A 15,743-nucleotide genomic window follows, 5' to 3' on the forward strand; every position below is an offset into this window, starting at 1 on the left:
CTTTTGAAGATCATCCTCGGTAGTTTGTGGGATCTGTTTTGCTGGGTTTTTAGTTTTATAAGTTGTTTTTTGTGAATTTTTCCTTTTCAACTGACCGTTTTTTGTTTGTTTGTTTGATTTGTTTTTTCTACTTGTCAGTGTGATCATTGTAAACATGAAATATATATTTGATTGAATTTGGTATGGAACCAAATCTTAGATTGAAAGAAAATTAGTGACAAAGGATTTAAAGTTAACAGAAGCCAGTTCTGTTTTCAAATTCCAAATTAAATATCAACCTTTTTTTTATCACAGTTGTATTCCATTTTTGTCATTTTTGTTTTTCAGAATAATAATATGCTCTGGTTGCTTATTTCTTGGTTTTGTAAATCCAGGTGAGTAGAATACAATTAGATATGGGATTGAAAATGTACTGAATATCAATATATATTACTTTGAATTGACTGTAGGTTCTCTCCCCTGGCAGTTTATATATACTATTACCAAGAGAAATTTGTTTAATAAAACCAATTTGTTCAGATGGAACTCGGATAATATTGTACATTGAAAAGCAACAAAGTAAAACAAACATGGTATAGCCCCACCCCAAATAATAATTTAAAAATTGTTTTCAAAGCTAGAATTATCCCTACCAAGCTAAACAGTCCCGCAGACTTTGAAAACAATGGCCAATGAAAACTAAAAATTTAAAAAGTTGTGTAAAATCTGGCTATTGACATCTATGCCACCGGGTCCGTACCGCTTTCCCTGCTTTTCCAGATTCATCTCACTAGGGACGCTGAAAGCCGAATGGAATTGTTGAAAGCCAAGGATTCATAATAACCAAAACGGTTGAAGAGGTGTATCACCAAAAAGAACATAAAAATAGGTCTGCTTAAATGTTATGTTAAAATAAAGTTGTATAACAAATAAAATTTTAATTACAGACATGCCACTTCTGATTGTACCCGGTATTGTATGTGTTGGAGTTGGCGGAATATGCTTGATGACAATAAATCTAAAGGTAGAGAATTCGTTCTTTATACACCTTTTCGCTATTTATTGCTATCCGGGTGAGTTCTAAAATTATTAAACTTTTCAAACCAGTTGAAGCTATCTGAAGCCATGTTCAAATAATATATTGTGAATAAAACTTTTGAAAGGGAAATGTCTTTACCATCGTAAGTACATCGAACAAATCATTTTCTATTTTCAACTTTTCCCTCCCGTAGCACATAGCTGATGACCTTTGTTTTGCTCCATCTGACCTTAACATGAAGTTGTCTAAGTAACTTTTCCCGGAGAGGAGTGAATAGCGATAAGCTGTATACTTTTATCAAGGTTGAATACAAATGTTTTGATAGAACAATATTGATCACAAAGGAAAAGTCTAACATTGCTCCTATTTTTCAATCAGCAATTTTGTATATTATCATGAGAAAATACCTTTACTTATTGAATGATATATTAAGCCTGTTATCTCTGGTCAATTATTATTGATATGGTCGTATTTATAAAAAGAAAAAAGTAAAAAAATACTCATAGGAAAATTTAAAACTGAAAATCATTTATCAAATGACTGAATCAAAACTCAAACACATCAAACGAATGGAAAACAACTATCATATTCCTTACTTGGTAATATTACTACTTGTTGGAAAACAAAAGATTTTACCCCCAGGAATAGAGAAAACCGAAGCTGTATTTGGCAAAACCATTTAAAATTTGGGTGGTCAATTTCCTTTAACTTCTTAATTTATTTGATCTTTTCACCTTTTTATTTGAGCGTCACTGTTGGTTCATCTTTGCACGAAACGCACGCTTGCCAAGCTTACACAATTATAAGCGTAGTATATTTGATGGGTTTATTTACACCCACTGTGTCAATGTGACTGCTGATGGAGGTTTCTCATAGAGATGGTTGATCAGGTGCCTATTGATTACAAAAGCTATGTCCCCTAGCATGTATTGTGTGACAGTAATGCCATCTTCAAGTAAAGACTTTTCTCCAGGCAAACCGAATATGTGGTTCAATATTTCAATGGCTTTCATCAGTTCTGAACCATTGAAGATAATGGCATCGTTTCCTGGAACATAGAGCCGATATTAAGTCAACTTGTAGCCTGCGTCGAATTGGGTCACGAAAACATGGAGAAGAAACCCTTGTAGCTTCTGAACACAGAGACAGTAGACTGTCAAATGCAAGCAATTCATATCACCACAACGTTATCTACCTACCTACATAGTCCTTTTATGTGACACATGAGGCAAGGACTAGACCTTTCCACACATGTCTGTTATGTGTTTTCTTTTCAATTTCGCCCCAGCTGATTTCGAGTTCTTTCATTTCAGCTTCAACCGTTCTTCTCCAATTTTTTTTGGGCGTCCATGTTTTCTTTTCCCCTCATGTGTCCATCTTAGGACAAATCTAGTCAAGTCCTCAACTATACTTCTTAGAACATGGCCGATCAATCTCCAAGTAGGGTCTTCATGTTGTTGTATCATACACTGTTCATGGAGATCTTGTCACAACAACTGTATGGAATATTCATTTCTTTTTAAACTGTTCAGCAATGGCGGCAAACTCATCATTTGTAGTAAGGCAATGGACCACCTCATTAACAAATCTGGCTTTGATGGTATCGCAGAAATTATAGATGATAAGGGAGGTGGGATTTAGAGCAAAGCTGAAGAAAGCAAAACATGTGCAAGAACAGGATTTGATAATAGTCACTAATCATTCTGCAGGAACCGAACTGTAAATAATTGAAATTAAAGCTTTGGGAGTTACATGCCTCTGTTCTGTAGAATTGCGCATAACTATCTGAGGGAAACGATCTGAGACTAGCTTTTTAAATGCCCTTTTACCATGACACACGTAAAACGCTTGATCTACTCAAATTCAGCTGTCTTTGTCGACATCGTATTCCTATCCAACCCACGCTTAAACATTAATTTTCCTTAACTGTGTGTCAATCTAGTATCAAGTTTTGGACATTGTGACGCCTGTAATAGGATTATAAATAATTCAAAGTACAATGTACTAATAATTGTTCAGGTCGTTTATTGATGTCAGTTAAAGCTTGCTCCATTCTTAAAACATACATATCTTTTCAAGCATTATTAAATTTGAGGTATTGATTGTTTAGCATCTATTAGGTAATCAAACTTATATAATTTGTTTTTACAGATAAGTTCCCTTTTAACCATTGGTTCTGGGTTATATATTGCTATTCTTAGTGGTGCTTGTGATTCCTCGGTTATAACATTTCGGATAATAAAAGTAAGTGAATATCATGAGAAAGGACTTTAATATCATAGTATTGATGTATTACATGTAGCATTTTTTGTTTTAATACAGGAAAGACCGTCAGTGTATTCATATTAACCTGTCAATCACTAGGAAATATTTTTTTCTTAGAATTTTTCTGAAATTATCTGAAATTCAAAATCTGATTACATAAGTCTTTTCTACGCTTTTATTCATTACCAAATTATTAAAAACTGAGGTTCTGATATTTTCTTATATGAGCGTTCCTCTTGTATTGAAGGTAAACTAAAAAAAGCTCGACTGGTGCACCAAATTAAAGTTTTTTCGTTTGCAGCCAATTTGTGATTTCTTATTTTGCGAAAGCAAACAAAACACTAAGAACATATCTTAGCTAAAATAAATGTTCATCATAGGAGTAGAAATAATTTTTTTCTCCTCCAGGTTTTCCATGACTATGGTGTTCCATATAGATATCCATTTATTGGGTTTGTCATATTACATATCATCGTCGCTGGAAGTAGTCTTCTGTTGCATCGAAAATTTGACATAAAATCGACAGATGAACAGAAATCAGAAACAATTGTTAAAATAAATTCGAATAATACAGGAATGTTCTTGGAAAAAGAAAAAGGTAATACAATATATTTAAAAAAAAACAAAAAAACTATAAACATCATAATATTGTCTTGAAAGGGGCAGCGAAAGGTCCTCATAACTTCTTACTCTCAGCTTCACTACTGCATTTATATCCATAAAATGCGTTCAATCATATATATCTTTTAATATATATAAAGAATGCATGTCTTGTACCTACAAATTACTGTACAGAAAGCTTTAGTAAACCCACCTAGTATATGGATAAATTCTGTTTGTGTCAATGGAAAAATATTCAAAAAAGTTTTTTAAAGGAGTAAAATTACAGTTAGGGAAGTAGGAGAAATGAGGTCAAATAAAAACACTTAAAACAATGATAGAAAGAAAAATACGAAAAGACCAACACAGAAATGAACGATTGAGATTCAGAACATACCACAAATAATTGGGTGAACACAGTTACACCAGAATGAAAGCATTGCTTGCTCCAGCACATCCGCCTTGTAACTCTCGTTACAGGTAATATGTGTATGAGTCCTTATACAATAGCTTATCATTTTACAAATGAAATGTCTCTTGTCTGACCATAAGACACAAACAAAACTTAGACCATTTGAACATGTAAGTTCAGTAGATAAACCCTAACATTTGTAAAAGATGTGAAATGAAAAATTAACACCGTGACCTTATATAAAGTTTGTCCGAAGCGCTTTTCTAGATTTATCTTTTTAAACAAGGAAAGCTCAAAACTAAAAAAAAAATAAACAATTTGCAACAGTACTTTCTATACTTGCCTTGCATTCTCCTTATATTTTCTATTTCATATAGTTCATATTTGTCATTTTAGGGCTAGATGGCTCGTTTGAAAGGTCATACAATGAAAACTCAGAGATTGATACTGTGCAGAAAAGTCCCTCTTTGAAAGACAGTTTATGTTGCCTTCCAACTATTTCTTTTCTATTCATAATGGTAGTTTTCATGTTGAATTTCCTGTACTACATTGGGACAATTAATAGCAGACTACAGAATGCAGTTCCCGACCAAGGCAAGTTGTTTTCTTTATCATAAAAATGAGGACGAAAATGGGTCAAAGAGACATCAACCAGATCAAAAAGCAGAAAACAGCCGGAAGCCACCAAGGGGTCTTCAATGCAGCTAGAAACTCCCGCACCCGTAGGTGTGCTTCAGCTAACCACTAAACAAAAATGTATACTAGTTAATAATGGACGTCCTACTTAATTCCGAAATATACACAAGAAACTTAAATAAATCAAAGCGCTGTAAGCGCTGGAGGCAGTTAACCAAAAACCAAGGCAAACGTAATATTATGAAAACTGTGGCAATGTTGCTTCAACATTAACCATTCATATATAGTACATTTATGTTTATCTAATGAATTAATTATTAAGGCAAATAATTCATATGTTTATATCAAGGTTTCAAAAGCCATGCATATGTCAATGTTTATTTTTTATGGTGAGTCTGCAGTGGTACAAGTTTGCAATGATTGTAGTTGTTCTACTTGTACTTGGTAGTTAACGATGGTTTAAGTTGACTGCTAGTAGTACAAGTTGACTTAGTACGAACATGTAATAGTATGAATGGACTGGTTTCCCTGAAAAGAGTTTGGGTTCTATAGTACAAAAGTTATGAGACATAAATCAGACAAATGTTCACTACTACTGGGATCAAAGGTGAGGTCTGAAACAGGAAAGGGTAGGGTGACCCTAGGGACTTCCCCTACATTTCATTTGATTTGTTATATTGTCCCATACATAAATATATATGGTTTAGGGATTGGGATCTCATCGGTTTCCAAGTTTTCAAACAGGAGGGGTAGGGTGACCCCAGGGATTCCCCTATATTTAATTTAATTAGTTATATTGGCCCATACATGAATATATATTATTTTGGTGTGGGGATCTGGACCGTTTCCAAGTTTTCATACAGGAGGGGTGGGGTAACCACAGGGACTTCCCCTATATTTCATTTCATTTGTTATATTGTCCCATACATGAGTATATATGGTTGAGGGGTGAGGATCTTGACCATTTCCAAGATCTCAAAAAAGAGGTGTACGGTGACCATAGGGACTCCCGCTATATTTCAAATGAATTGTTACATTGTCCCATACATGAATATATATGGTTAAGAGGTGGGGATCTCAACGGTTTTTAAATTCTTAAACAGGAGGGAGTGGGGGGATCCAAGGGACTCCGTTTATATTTCATATGATTTGTTATACTGTCCCATACATGAATATATATGGTTAAGGGGTGGGTATCTCTACCGTTTTTAAATTCTAAAACAGGAGGGGTGGGGTGACCCCCATTGACTCTCCCTATTTTACATTTTATTTTTCATATTGTTACAAACATGAATATATATGGTTAAGCGGTGGGGATCTCGACCATTTCCAAGCAGGAGAGGGTGGGGTGACTCCAGGGACTTCCCCTATATTTATTTGATTTATTATAGTGTCCTTTACTTGATTATATGGTTTAGGGGTGGGGATCTTGGCCGTTTCCAAGTTATCAAGCAGGAGGGGGTAGAGTGGCCCAAAGGACGCACCTATATATCATATGATTTGCTTACATTCAGGTATTGTATAATATAGTTGCATTATTTGTGAAAATAAAGTTAGAAACTTCCGGCTACTTTAATTAACCCTTCAAAATTGAAAAAAATACCCGTTCAAAAGTGCAGTAATATGTTAACACTTTAAAAGCATCTCACATGCGTAATCATCATTTATTACTGATAAAGAAAATTTACACTGTGAACATGAACATATATATTGTTAGATATACTATTCAAAGCTGTCATATTGTATTGGATTTTGACATTAAAATTTGTCAAAAAGTAAGTTTGAGTTTCAGTATAAAATATTTTCTGCTTTTTCTTTCTTTTACATATATCTTTCGGTTATCAATTCTGGTGTTTATATTCATTTACCATTCATAGATGTATTTTGTCACCTGCCTGGATTTTTTTTTTGTTTTTTTGTAGTTGATCGCCTACACCCAGAATTCCCCTATACGCTTCCGGAATCGGATCCGATATTGTAAATTTTGTCTTCGTGGCAGCCATTGTTGTTGTGTTTACAATGGTTTTTGTTTTTGTCAATCAGATACGATTTTACTCGAATTTACACATTATTTGTCGACGATTTTCTGTATTATAGATAGCGGTTGAACAAAATGAACATCGCTGTCATGAATAAAAATGACAAAAATAAGTTTTTAGATCGTTTATTTGGAGACTTTGGTGAAAAGGTTTGCAAAGTAATTTCGTATTTTCTTTCAATTGGAAGGCTACTTCGTCGGGCGTAGCTAGAAACCAAGTCGAAATTCCACTGCTAATTTGAACCACTGCCTCCAAATTGAAAAGATACGAAAATTTCGTTTTCTAATTTGAACTTGCCGCCAACAGCATGAACAGTTGAACTTATTATATAAAAGACTACTGACGTAGTTGTACTTCGTATTGATGACAAACAATATTCCTACGACTTTTGCCATTTGGGAAATCTAAACTACTTGTCTTAAGATATTTTCGGCGATTAAATATTTCATACAATTGTTCTTTGACATCTTAGCCAAATGCACAGGTCATAATAAACTACACAAGGATTCCTAATGAGCACTACTTCCTATGTGTAACTTCAAAACTTTTGGGTGATTCGACGATCATTTAAGGTTTTTCTGGTCATATTTTTTGTAATCCAGAATAAAAAGTATTAAAAAAGTGTTCAACGGCCACCGAAAGATTTATTATTTGTAGAGCCTAGGTGGTCGAGTTGTCTAGAGCGCGTCAAAGTTCAAGGCGATTTGGTGCCACGATATCTCAGTAGCATGAGTTCGAATCCCGGCCGTGGAAGAACAAAAAGTTTGCTTCCGCAAATTTACAGATCTTACGATGTTGGGCTAATGTTTTAGCGAATTATATATATATAAATATATGCATGTTGAACAGGATCTGTCAACATCTGGTACAAACCCCCCTCCCTTTTTGTTAGGTCCGAGTTTGCCATCGAGACAACAATGTCTTTTTAGATATGTGACAATGGAATCAACTTTTAATATACAGTGTGGTTCTTGAACTTTTATTTCTTTATTTCAGAGAGTTATTTCACCAATGTCTTATCCTATATTATGTTCAGTGGTGTAGTGACAGCATTCCTGCCAGGGATTATGGCGGAATCGCAAAGGAAGCTATTCAAAGGTATACATTTATGTCTTATATATACGTTTACAGATACAATTTGTAATCAACAATACTGGTTATGTAAAACAGATATAACACGTACAATATAGTACAGATCATAAATTAAAACTGTTATTTTATGTGTAACAACTACCAAATAAAAATCCTTAAAAAAGTTTTATGGTTAACAATGGTGAACTGATAAGCTATGTTGTATTCTATTCAAAATTCAATGTAGATTTAATTATTTAATTAAGCTTTCATTAGTCGACGTTTTTTCCAGTTAACATCATCTCTTGCTCCTCTTCATCAACCGATTATTCAATTCTGTGTCTATCTTATTGAATTGAATAATATAAATACATTGATAAAATTATTTCTTTATTTCAGATAGAAAAGTTATTAAGCAAAGAGCGCTTTTGCCAAACATTCTGCCATTAACCACTGTCAGTTTATTAGGAATAGTGCTTCACATTTTATCGTTCTTCACATCGGAAACGACACCATACATCGAATTTGTTGTAATCACAGTGTTTCGTTCATTTCTATTCAGTTCAGCAATGTTGTTTGTGGTTTCAACGTACGTATGTTATGTTATTCTAATCCATTAAATTAAGGGGGTAACCCATGAATGCCAATGAGACAACTGTCTCAAGTAGAAACCAAAAGTAGAGTTTAAAAACTGTTAACTTAATTTATTTATATTTTACAAGATTGATCGTTTATGTAAATATACAGTGTTAATTTCCATTGTTTAACCCAAGCGTACATTTTAGATAAATAAATTGAATGAAAACTACGGTTCCTAATTTGTGCATTGGAATTAAAAATTCGATATGCATCATTACTTTCTTTTGTTTACAACTCTGTCTTGTATTGTTCTGGTCGTACTATTTCAAATATTCAATTTCATGACTGTATCATGTGTATCCATAAGTTTACCATACTGCACTATCATATGGTTGGGTTAAAAATTAATGGTAAACCCTTAGGCTAGTTTTTACTGTTTTAATGTTTAATCTTACCGTTTTAATTTCTTGACATAACTGCACGACTCGATTCTCAATTATATGTGTTAAGATAATCGTTGCAAAGAATCCTGCTCAAACTTTAGTGAAAGACGGGGTTAATCTTGCTTTGTTGCGAGAGTTTATATTCTTTGTTGAAGGCAATTGTAGTGACCTGCAATACAAGTTCCATTCAATTGAGTTTAGTTATTATATGTCTTGTGTTTTTGTCTCTGCCCTAGGTTTTCTATATGAGTCTATTGGCACGAGAAACTTCATGTGAGCTTGACCTTTGTCCTCAATGTAAAACTTGTATATTTTGTTTGAATTAAATGGAGAATTAACTGTATGATTGGCATTCGTACCACATCTTCTAAGATATATTAGATACATAAGATATATTGTTAGTTTAGTGTACCACAATGACCCTTTTATCAAAATCCTTTTTTTTTCACAAGAATCTCTTGACCAGACTATGACTTTTTGACTCTTGACCTTTGCATATTGGATGTGTCTCTTGGTATGATTACCTTGACGTCAAGTCAGGAGTCTCTGGTTTTTGTTAGTCTTGTATATTTTTAATTGTACATTTGTAAGTTGATTTTATAATTTGAAGTTTGAACTGGTACACATTTTGTTAAGGGCCATCTGAAGCTAGCCTCTGGAAGAGGGATTTTCTCGCTTTGTTGAAGATATAAAAAAGAAGATGTGGTATGGTTGCCAATGAGACAACTATCCACAAAAGACTAAAATGACACAGACTTTAACAACTATAGGTCCCCGTACGGCCTTCAACAATGAGCAAAGCCCATACCGCATAGTCAGCTATGAGGACTCATAAATGGCCTTTGACTGCTTTCTGCTCTTTTGACATTGTTACTGTCTCTTTTACACATTCCACATTTCCATTCTCAATTTTTTAGAATTTGTTTGGTTCAAATGAAACTAAATCCTTTAATTTCCGTGAATATCAAGTAAGAAAATTTACTGCTTCAGTAGCATCATGTTCTGCCAGCTGTGATAGATAATGCAAAATGTTTCAATCATTTTACCTTAGATTTCATTTCATGGACATGTAGGTATGAATAGTCTGCTTTTACATCATAAAAATTCACACAGAAGGTATACGCATATCAATAAACTGAACTCAATGCTAAGAACCATTAAAGTACACTTAGACAGAGAGCTCAATCTAGTGAAACACTTTGTTAAGTTGGTCACATTTAACTTGATATCACTGTCTGTTACCAAACTGCACCGAGATCCTGAAAAAAAATGTGCAAGTTCAGTTTATTTAAAAAAGAATTCAATGGAAGAAAATAAGCTGATTACTGAAGTAAATGTAGAATATGTTTATTAATCACAGATGCCCCTGCTTGTGAAAAAAATGAGTAAACTTCCACATATAGATGCAGGATTCGCGTAATTTTGACCGTTTTGTGACCATAAGCATTGTGAATAAGTTTCAAAACATTTGGCTGAGGCAAATTAAAGTTAAAGAACAGAAACAATAGATTTAGCAGTTTTCCTATCTCAAGGCTCCGGGTTGACATTTGTATCATTGGTAATCGTACCACAACTTTTTACATATAAAAAAACATGAACAGTGACGCCATCGTGACCCAATATTGAGCTTCACAGATCTGTGTTATGGGGTAATGTGAATCGCGTATAAGGTTCATAACATTTGATTGAGTCAGACTTATTTAAGACAAAGGAAACGAAATAGTCAGCACTTCTTATATTTTTTAAAGGGACATGATAACTCTTGAACGGTAAAAGTGACACTTAAAAATTTCAAATTTGATTTTGTGTTGAGGTGGGGATCCCGCTTACATGTTCAACCCCGCCTTATTCGGTATGTATGTGCTTGTGGTAAGTCAGGAGCCTGTAATTCAATGAATGTCGTTTTTTATGTGTTACATACTTGTTTTTCGTTCATTTTTTTTACATAAATTTGTTCGTTTATTTTCTCGTTTGAATATTGTTTTACAATGTCATTTCAGTGCCTTTTATTGCTAACTATATGCGGTATTGACTTTGCTCATTGTTGAAAGCTGCATATGACCCATAGTTTTTAGTGTTTGTGTGATCTGGTCTTTTGTGGAGAGTTCTTATTGGCACTCATGCCACATACGGGGGAGGGTTGGGATCCCGCTAACATGTTTAACCCCGCCTTATTTTATATGCACGTGCCTATTTTGTTTTTCGTTTATTTTTTGTACATAACTTATACCGTTTGTTTTCTCGTTTGAATTGTTTTACATTGTCATGTCGGTGCCTTTAAAAGCTGACTTTGCGGTATGAACCTTGCCCATTGTTGAAGACCGTGTTGGTGACCTAGGCTACATTGTATAATTGTAAATATCTGTGTCATTTAGTCTCTTGTGGAGAGTTCTCATTGGCACTCATGCATCAGCTCCTTTTATATATTGTGTTTAGGTTTTTAAGTATTTGATTGAGGCAAACTAAAGTAAGAAGAGCAGAACCCGTTTTTATGGGACATTCGGGACAGACGGACTAGTGTAACTCTTTATGTTCCTAAATCATGGCGCCAACACAGAAGTTCTTACTATTGTGCTGGTGATACATATCCCACTAGCACTGTCATTAACACATGTACAATTAATTTTATTATAAAAATAATATTCAATCTTAATCTTGATTTCTTTATTTTTGGCCGAATGATTATATGCATGCCCTTCACAACGACTGCATGAGTATCAAATTTGCCAATTTATTGTACATAATTATACATTTTATTATATTTATAACTTTTTTTCCAACTAATTAAAGCTTACCAACTTATTGATCATAACTTTCCTTTATATGTCTTTTAACATTCTGTTTTGAACAAAAAGATTTCTAACATATACTTCACATGTATTTCTTTCAAATCTGACATTATTAAAAATCCATTAAATAAATTCAGTCGAACTTGATAATAAATGTGCAATCAAATATATATGCAAGTCGTCAACTGGTCAAGTGGCTAGATGCACATATCGTTAGCCATATAAACAACATGTCCTAATTGGGTGGTTTTAAAACATCTAGCATAGGTGGATCCAGGGGGCGCCCCCAAACCCTTTGTTGGGGAAATTTGGTTGATTATATAGGGAATCACTGAAGCATGAATGAAGCGGGCCCCCTTAGGAAAAGTTCTGGATCCGCCACTGTCTAGAAATATTTACGTAAATAAGGGATGAGTAAAGGAAAAAAAAAGAAAACAGCATGACTGAATTAAATAAAAAGATGTTCGATGTACTGTATACTTCGGTTTGTTTTAAAAATATATACGATGCTTTATTTTTATCTAGTTTTCTTATCAAAATAATTCAAATGAGAAAATAAATACCTTATAGCTTCCTTTACCGTCGATGCTAAAATGTTTAATGTTATAAAATAATTTTAGCGTCTTTGACCTACTTTACCTTTTTATTCGGAGACTTGCGGTTATCTTCTGTTACGTTCAACGGGAACATTAGAATAATCTAGAATAGAACCAAGATGGAACCAAGAGCGTATCCAGGGGGGGGGGGGTCCTTCGTGGGGAAAATGTGGTTGATTATATAGGGAATCATTGAAGCATGACTGAAGCGGGCCCCCCTTAGGAAAAGTTCTGGATCCACCACTGTCTAGACATATTTACGTAAATAAGGGATGAGTAAAGGGGAAAAAAAGAAAACAAAATGACTGAATTAAATAAAAGGATGTTAGATATACTGTATACTTCGGTTTGTTTTAAAAATCTATACGATGCTTTATTTTTATCTAGTTTCCTTATCAAAATAATTAAAATGAGAAGATAAATACCTTATAGCTTCCTTTACCGTCGATGCTAAAATGTTTAATGTTATAAAATAATTTTAGCGTCTTTGACCTACTTTACCTTTTTATTCGGAGACTTGCGGTTATTTTCTGTTATGTTCAACGGGAACATTAGAATCTTCTAGAATAGAACCCGGATGGAACCAAGAAGTTGGGTTGCCTTAACCAAACAACCCGGATGTTGAACCAGCTACCATGGTTTCGAACCAAAGAACCAAGGTTCAGAACCAGAAAACCCAGATGGAACCAAGGTTTAGAATCAGAGTGCCCGGATATAACCTAATTGCATTCGGAATTCTCATGACTTTTTATACCTTCAATGTATTTTCCAAATCATTTATTTATTTAGTATATTTATATATAATTGAAATAGTTATCAAAGGTTCTAGGCTCATAATTTTGATACGCCAGACGCACGTTTCCACTACATAAAACTCATCAATGACGCTCAAATCAAAATAGTTGTAAGCCAATCAAGTAGTAAGTTAAAGAGCATTGAAAACCCAAAATTCCAAAATTCCAAAAAGTTGTGCCTAATACGGCTAAGGTAATCTATGCCTGGGATACGAAAATCCTTAGTATTTTGATTAGTTCTTACTTTTGAGAACATGTAATTTATAAAAAAAAAAAACATGACCATATAATTGATATACTGAGCTGGTGATACCCACGGGGAAGAAACGTCCACAAGCAGTGGCATCGACCCAGTGGTGTAAATAGTTATCAAAAGTTCCAGGCTTATAATTTTGATACGTCTGATGCTCGTTTCGTATAATCGAGCAATAAGATTGGACACAAGTTATTACAACTTTAAGTTATATTAAGTTCTCTAATTGCATATACAATACACACATATTACAGCAAAAATATAAATAATAAAGCATCAGCTATAGAAAACAAAGCCACACAATGGCATGACAGCAGAAAAATTAAATAAGACAGGAAAGAGAAGAAAAATCGTTTGATTGTTAAATAATACAACGAACTGGAACATTGGAAATTCTTTTAGAATATCAGTGTATTATGTATTCTTAATGAAATATTACAAAAGCCGAGAAGGATCATACGAAAGCCGAGAAGGACCATTCAAATTTCAAAATTCAAAATTCAAAATTCAAAATTCATAATTCAAAACTCAAAATTCTCACATCAAGAACTCCGATTCCCGCGCCGTTTCTTTGTCACGTGGTCTCTGCGCCTCAACTGACCTCGGTAAAGGATGGCTGCTGGTTTAGATGTAAGTATTATTATAATGTTAATAAATGTATACTAATTTATAAATTGAAGTAATGAATAATAATTAGAAAAGGCTTAACAAAATTAGCTAACAATTTTGTTGTAATTACAAAAAAAAAAAAAAAAAACGATGAACAGGACTCTTTGAAAAACGGTTTCCACTCAACAACTACTTTGATAAGTTTAAATAAAAAAAAGAAAGATTGGTAATAATGGAGCATTTTTGGCAATATATAAATAACCTATACTTTTTTAATATTGAAATATTTTTTTAATTACCTCTAGTTCATTAGCTTTATAACTGTTTATTTGTGTACAGAGAAAATTAATGACGCAAGGCTTATTTCACAAATGGCTAGTTTTATTATCTGCAGTTAAAGTTGAACTGTCAGACTAATTAAGACAAGTAACGATGTCTTGGGGTGTAGGGTAATAAAAATTAGTTATGCCTATTTGTTTTGTCTAGCGAGAAAGTAATTAAACTCTATGATAAAGGTCAGTTGATCATACTAGATCTGTGGTACTGTCACGACTGTAAGGATTTTTCTTGAATGTTTTAATCAGTAAAGATACTGAAGGACTTGGTTTTTAAAGTTTATATGTTTAAACTATGCAGCTAATTTTGTCAATGCATCTGAAGTAATGTACATTTGTGAATAAACTTGTAAATAGATAACGAATTATTTAGTTCATGGGAATTACCATAGGATTAATTGTCGTATTGTCGTGCCGTAGTATGGTTATGTCCGTCCATCTGTATCAGTGTCGTTCCTCCCCTCGATCACGTTACAATATTGAATGTAATTCCTCTATGCATTGGAAAAGTTTTATCTCGGTTTTAAGTTATTGCAAGGTTATTTCTCATGAAATCTCCTTTCTGTTACAGCATTTCTTTCCTATAAATTTGTCATACCGGACCTATTTCTTTTTAGATTGTATGTTAAATTGATTCACCTCTCAAGCATGTTTGTTGCCGACGTAATAAAATATGCATACATGCATTTTCAAGCGTATTGAGGTCAACGGTCGACCTGGCGTAGAGTTCAATATTGATTGCATTTAGTTTAAGCTAGGTTCACACTGCCGACCAGATCAACTCGATGAACCCGATTGTCCAAATTTCCACGACCAAGCTCAATTAAATTCTTGATCGGGCCTGTTTACGACTTCTACCCGACTGCCATCCGACTGTACACGACCTTAACTTGACCATTCACGACTCCTTAATGACTCTATCACGACTCCATCCCGACAACAAAATGAATATTTATTCGATAATTCCGATCAATTCACGATCTTTACACGATCTTTACTCGACTATCTAGACCAAATAAACTATTCACGATCTCAGCCTGATCTCGACCAGACCAGATCGACCTGATCGTATATGGATCGAAGGGAAAATCGGGAATTGGTCGGGCGTGCACAATTTTAGTATAAAAACGTCTGATTTTTTTATTCCCCGCCGCTTCGGAGTGGGCATTACGTGTTACCCTTGTCCGTCCGTAGGTTCATGCGTACGTCCCAACAATATTAGTTTCTGTTTTCTAATTTTATTTTTCCTCAACCAAATTTTGTGAAACGCCTAATACACAATGCTTATTACCATAAAACACAGT

At 33.9% G+C, this 15,743-nt stretch overlaps 2 long non-coding RNA genes across 2 annotated transcripts in view; one reads left to right on the top strand and one right to left on the bottom strand.

The window, feature by feature from the left end:
- The window catches only part of LOC143062108 (uncharacterized), a 121,138-nt gene extending 116,255 nt beyond the window's left edge, over nt 1-4,883 (top strand). Inside the window, exons 2-6 of the long non-coding RNA XR_012974552.1 lie at nt 328-374; nt 927-1,003; nt 3,170-3,262; nt 3,692-3,881; nt 4,692-4,883. This is a non-coding gene — a long non-coding RNA (uncharacterized LOC143062108). The remainder of the gene's footprint in view (nt 1-327; nt 375-926; nt 1,004-3,169; nt 3,263-3,691; nt 3,882-4,691) is intronic.
- A 4,161-nt stretch (nt 4,884-9,044) lies between these two features.
- LOC143062852 (uncharacterized) lies at nt 9,045-12,515 on the bottom strand. The gene is made up of 3 exons (XR_012974867.1): nt 12,416-12,515; nt 10,110-10,322; nt 9,045-9,232 (listed from the first exon to the last, which is right to left on the bottom strand). It is a non-coding gene; the product is annotated as an uncharacterized LOC143062852 (long non-coding RNA).
- Between the last annotated feature and the right edge of the window lie 3,228 nt (nt 12,516-15,743).

Source organism: Mytilus galloprovincialis, chromosome 2 (genome assembly GCF_965363235.1).
Source record: "Mytilus galloprovincialis chromosome 2, xbMytGall1.hap1.1, whole genome shotgun sequence".
NCBI lineage: Eukaryota > Metazoa > Mollusca > Bivalvia > Mytilida > Mytilidae > Mytilus > Mytilus galloprovincialis.